We start from the raw sequence: 6,000 nt of genomic DNA on the forward strand, positions 1-6,000 counted from the left end.
AGAGTGCCGATGGAGCAAACTCAGCACATCTTTTTCTGGCTCAGATAATGCAATTGGTGCCACAAGTCAAGTGCAAAAGCACAGCAAGTCAATGGATATTTCCTTCCTCCTCTACATATGGGGCTGTTACTCAGTATTACATTGTACCAAGGATGGAACCAATATTTTCCCAAGATTTAATGTTGATTTATACCCTGTGAAAGAATTCTTTATCCCCTATAACTTTCTTTTTAAACATTTTAGGTCCTAATGTTGACATCAAATGCTTAAGTGTCAGAAAGGCAGTGTCACGATTGCCCCAACACATTCCAGTCTGTTTGGGAGTGCCTTTCTGTCCTTTTAAACCTTTTTCCCCCTGAAAAATAAGCATAAAAGCATAGTTTTTAACTTATTTTTCTGGTCTAAAAATATAAAAACACTGACTTTTATATTGATACTGTACTTTGACCTTGTGCTGACTTTTAAAAAATCATCTCTTTCATGTAAAGTACCCACTCAGGATTCTGGCCCACCTTTTGAAAGGTGACTAATCTTAGACTAGTCTTCCTGGTAACAGTGTTGGGCCCTGTAACATTCCCTTCTCTACTTGTTGATCACTTTCTATTGAACAGACATCTCTACCTGATACCACTTAACCTTGGATTTATTTTTCTAAATGGTTTTCTAAAACCATCTTGCTCTAGGGTGCTTAATCCCCACTTTCATCACATTATAACTGTATTGTTATAAGGTTTATTCTCTCCCAAAAACTCATTTTAAAACAAGGGCTACCTTCGAGCATGACTGTTATTGCTGCTCTATTACAAACACAAGTTGGACTAAGGAGAAGGCCCATGGAGCAACTGGACTCTAGTTCTGTTTTAGGTCTCAAACATGTGCTAAAATATGTTCTCAAAGAACATTCCCAGTAAAAATGAGATTCAGAGAGAAGACAGACTTCACTGGTCATTCCTTGTATTCAGCTTATTCTTAATCATCAACAAAGCCCTGGAGTCTCACTGCTCCACATTATACCTGCAATTAGGAGGTTGTCATGGGCTTCATATCTGCAGAGCAAGGAGGCCAGCCATTGTTCAACAGAATGACAAAGCCAAAGAGCTCTAGGTGTGGTGCAGCTTGGAACCTCTCAGATCAAAGGAGAAAACTTGGACAGTTTACACTTTCAAACTCAATTTAATTAGAGGTTTCAGGATGCTTATTTCGAATTGGTCTTTAATTCTAGAAAAGCTTAATAAAACATTTGTAGCCTTAAACCATTCAAGGGCCAGTATAATTACACAGAGCTATGAAATCTTAGGCACAAAAATTGAATCAGGTAAATACATTAACCTGTCATTAAGTGTTATAACTTTACAAAACACAATGTTTACTTTTAATGTGATTTTCCTAAAACAAAACTATTTTTAAAAATCTATATTATCTGTTTAAAAAAATAAATGATATTCCCCAAATAAATTTTCTCTTACTGATAGGAAAATGAAAACATTTAAATGAATACCAAAGCATATCTCTTAAAAATTTTAAACTAACCAAACAAAATGTTTACTTAGTGTAATTAAACAGAAATTTTCAACCCTTCAAAATTATATATTGAACTATTCAGGCATATTGGAGGATAAAGTCCTTCCCATTCCCATGAGAAAGATATTTCTTATGTCTATTTTAAGGCAAAATGGCATATACTGTGACGGGCAAAACAGCACTTCGTGTGTTAGAGACCATTCTGGTTCTTTCTAAATATTTCCATATCATTTTATGATGTTTCTGGGGGCTTCTTTATTTGGAAAATAAGAATATCACTTTGTGGGTTTTCTTTTGAAAGTACTTATATCTTAAAATCAGAGTATCATGATTGGGGTGGCCAGAGAGGCAGGTGAAGCCATTTTTATTTGTAGATAGAGAAAAAGCATTCTGTATGATTGTTGTATAATAAATCGATTTTTACACTAAAGTAAAGCATATTGTGATTTTTCTTATTTGATTCAAATAAGTTGAAATGTGTGTCTGCACGGGATTCTAAATAACTCAGGATTTACTTTATAGTAAAGTGATATTTTAGCAATTAATTTTAGATGTTTATTTTTTCCTTTATTTCAAAAGGCAATTAGCTTTTTTTATATGATGTTATTGCCTTAACATAGTATTCATATACCAAGTTAAACTATTTCAGAAAAAGGTCATTCAAAAGAAAATTTTAAGACCAAATAAACAGAGGATCTAAAGGTATAACAAACAAATTGCTACATAGAATAATCTGGGAGAAGCCCTGGATTGGTTGAGGAGACTAAATTGACACAGACCACTTTGTATGATGCTCTGAAGCCCAGGGCTCCCTTTGCAGAGTGCCTAGACAGGTGGAGAGGCAGCTGCTGCAGCTCAGGAGTGGATGATATATGAGGTGAGGCTTGACCATGGTGAAGCCTGAGAGAGACTTAAGTCAAGGTTGTGAGGCAAGATCACAGATTGGCATTGTGTCAATGTGGAGACTAGAGTTTTGAATGTGATATTAAGGAGAACAAGACATAGGTCCTCCAAAAAGTTACAAAAGATGTGCTCTAAGATTGCTTGTGAAGTTGCTTCATTTCCTGGAGAGGAACAGGGCCGGGTCAGGATTTACTAAGGAAGGGCAGGAATGGGGAGAGAGAATGGAAGAGAAGAAAAGGGAAGGGATGGTGGCACTGAAAAGGGGAAACTTCATGTTAACTGTCTGAATAGGGGCTAGAGTTTGGGGAGGAAGAGTAAACGTTTTTAAGAGCCTTCTATTAACCTAAAAGGCTTTCATTATTTTAAACAGTGGGTAGAACCAAGTCATTAAAACTTTGTGCTTAAAAATAAAAGGTAAATCCTATGTCTCTAAGACAAGGCCTAATAACTGTTGCAAATTAAAAGGTGTTTATGCCTGCCCTGGTCACATGGCTCAGTTGATTGGTGTGTCACGCCATGCACCTGAAGGTTGCTGGTTTGATTCCTGGTCAGGGCACATGCCTAGGTAGTGGGTTCAATCTCCCGTTGGGGCATGTGCAGGAGGCAACCTATTGATCTTTCTCCCTCTCTCTAAAAGTCAATGGAAACATATCCTCGGGTGAGGATTAAAAAAATAAATAAAAAGGTGCTCATGCATGATAAATGTTCACCTAAATAAGTTCCATAGTTTCTTCATATAAAGAATTTTTCAGTATGTGTTTTTAGTATAGCAGGCTTCAGAATCAAGTTAAATTACATTTGTGTATTTAAGGAAGATTTCCACTCCAGGGCACACAAAGAAATAATCACTCTTACAAGACTAACTGCAGTCACCTGAAATAGCCCTTGACCTTCAGTACACATGACTTTCAGTCATGAAGCGGGAGAAAAGCTATTGATTTGTAGGTCATTTTCCTGTCCTAAGAAACTGCATTGAGGGAACATTGGAATGACAACAGGAGGACAAGTAAATGTGAAATTTGTGCTCTCATTGAGCAATTGGTAAATGCAGCCATTTCAGCTCCTAGGAGCAACCACTGGGAGCCCGTTAAGACAGTGTCTGAGTCCAAGTCATGTTTGGATTCATGCGAAGCCCAGCCATGCTGGGTGCTGTCCAAGCTCTTGGCACATGCCTTTCTCTTGTGCACCGCAACCTCTAGTCTTCAGATGGTGTCTGTGCGCTTGTATTTGCCATGGTTCCCACTAAAGTTTTTGCCTTCAGCCTATTAGCTGATCCCCAAAGGCATTTGAATCTGTGACTCCCGATATTGAGCAACAAAAGGAGAAATTCTGCACAGTTTTGCTCAGGCTGATGATGTCATCTACTAAGAGGGAAATGACCTTAACATTCCTGTTGGCTGTGACCCTAATAAAAAATAATAAGAAGTTGCAAATTTCTCTGAAAGACTTAACCACTCTGCCTAACATACTTTGTGTACAACTAGCCTTTATTTTTTTCTTAAGCTAATTTAGTCCCATGGGCTTTGATAAACTGTGGAAATAGTAATGTTCAAATGAAAGATTCATCGAATCTACCTTGTCAGATGCTGTATGTTACAGTAGAGAACAGAAGTGACCCTGATGAAATATCTGCACTTAGAGTTCATAGTCTGGTAAAGTAGATGGAGAAACATTTAGTTATAAAAGAAATATTGACAACGGCTTACCAAGAAAACTTTTCTAAAGGAGGGAATGCATGAGCTTAGTTATGATGAATGAGAAATTCTCCAAACAGACAAGACAGGAACTTTGAGGAAATTCCAGGAAAACCAGTTCTAATGGGAGTCACCATTCCTTCAACAAGTATTTCTTGAGGGCTTCCCATTGCCAGGTGTTGCCCCAGGGTCTGGAAAAAAATGAAGAAAACAGACAAGGTCTTTGCTCAAGGAGCTCGTGACAAATGGACGCCTCCTATGAGCCACATGAAGAATTAACCCAGTGGCCTCGTGAAAAAACTGAAAGGCGAATTCCTAGCTTACCTGAATTCCCAGTTAAAAGGGAGAGGCATAATTACAGAGCTCTCATAGTACATTCAGACACTTCTAGCAGTAAAGAGGAGTCTCAGGGTGATGAGTAGAAGACGAGGCTGAACATGTACAGCCTTGAATGCCAGACTGACAGAGTCATCAAGGTATTCAGCAGAGGAATGATGTGTTAGATGGGTGTTGCGGACAGATAACCCGTGGTTATTGTGGAAAATCTAAGCTAGATTTTCTATAGCAGAGTTCACTGGGAGTTGCCACAAAATTTGAAGGAGGAAGAGTCAAACTTAAGATTCTGAGCTCAGGAACAGCAGTGGGTGGGGCTACCATGAGCTCAGCAAGGGAGGGTCTGGACTGGGAGAGTATGGCAAGGGTGCTGCACACACCCTAAGCTCGGTTGGAAGTTGCTCTGTCCAGCAGAGGCTTTGTGACCATGGCAGAACAAACTTTTACCCAGGACACTTTGTTATGTCTGGGGGAAGGAAGGTGACTGCCTCTGTAGTGGAGACCAGCAATTAGACTTTCTTCCCTTATGCCTTTTATTGAGGAGGATACACATGAGAGATACAAGGTCAAGATTCATGAATCATCAATAGTTTGGAGGCATTATGATTACCGCTAACAATAACAGATTACATGTACAAGTACAGGGGGCACAGTGACCAGTCTGTGTTATGGTTTATTAAATATCTTGGTGCCACACTGGCCTTAGGTACAAGGTTTCATACATTCCTATCTAGAAATTGTTTATATTATACTACAGAAAAAGAAAGCAGAGCAAGTTCTAAAGCATAATAAGCATTTTTCAAATCTAATTCCCACAGAAACCCTCTTGAGTGGTTATCGGTTATGTTCCACACACAGCCTTATGTTGAGACTAAAAGACAGGCATGGCCGGGATTGCTGGTGGCAGTCATGCTCAGGCCAGGGCTACAATTCCCTAAACCATGAGGAGTGGTCACCCACAGGAGAGCAGGAACAGCAGAGGCTAAGAGTGAGCAGTGGACATACTCAGTCTAAGGAGCATGCACCATCCCCAGCTGGTACTTGTCTAATGGGCAGGTACAAATGTACTGCCTGAAGTATAGAAGAGATGCTTAGAGGTAGAGCAGGCGTTCTGTGGCATTCTGTGGCCTAAAGCCATGGGAAGAATGACAGAGCAGGAAGCTAAAAGAACCCTGGGATCCACTGACAACTTAAAGCTACTATTCACCAGCCCTGGATAACCTCCTTCTGGGCTGCTGCTTATAGGAAACAGGGTTGGAGAGGGACGGGACCCTTCTTTGGTTTAGCTGCTAGAATCTGTTACATGTGATCAACTGTAACATGTACAGTTAATTCACATTTCTCCAATTCTCCATTAGGGCTGAGACTTAGTCTAGTATCTTTAGCCTAGATTATTCTTTTTTTCATATCCTCTTTCAGTACTATTTTGATTAGGAGATCTGTTATTTTTGTTTCCCCAAAGAAAATAGTTATTGAATGAGAGTCATTCAAGATATATACAAGGGTATTCACTGCAGATTTATTAGCAATAATAATTTAAAATTACCTG

The sequence above is a fragment of the Furipterus horrens genome, unplaced genomic scaffold (assembly GCF_987537825.1).
Source record: "Furipterus horrens unplaced genomic scaffold, mFurHor1.1.pri manual_scaffold_3, whole genome shotgun sequence".
In the NCBI taxonomy this organism is placed as follows: domain Eukaryota; kingdom Metazoa; phylum Chordata; class Mammalia; order Chiroptera; family Furipteridae; genus Furipterus; species Furipterus horrens.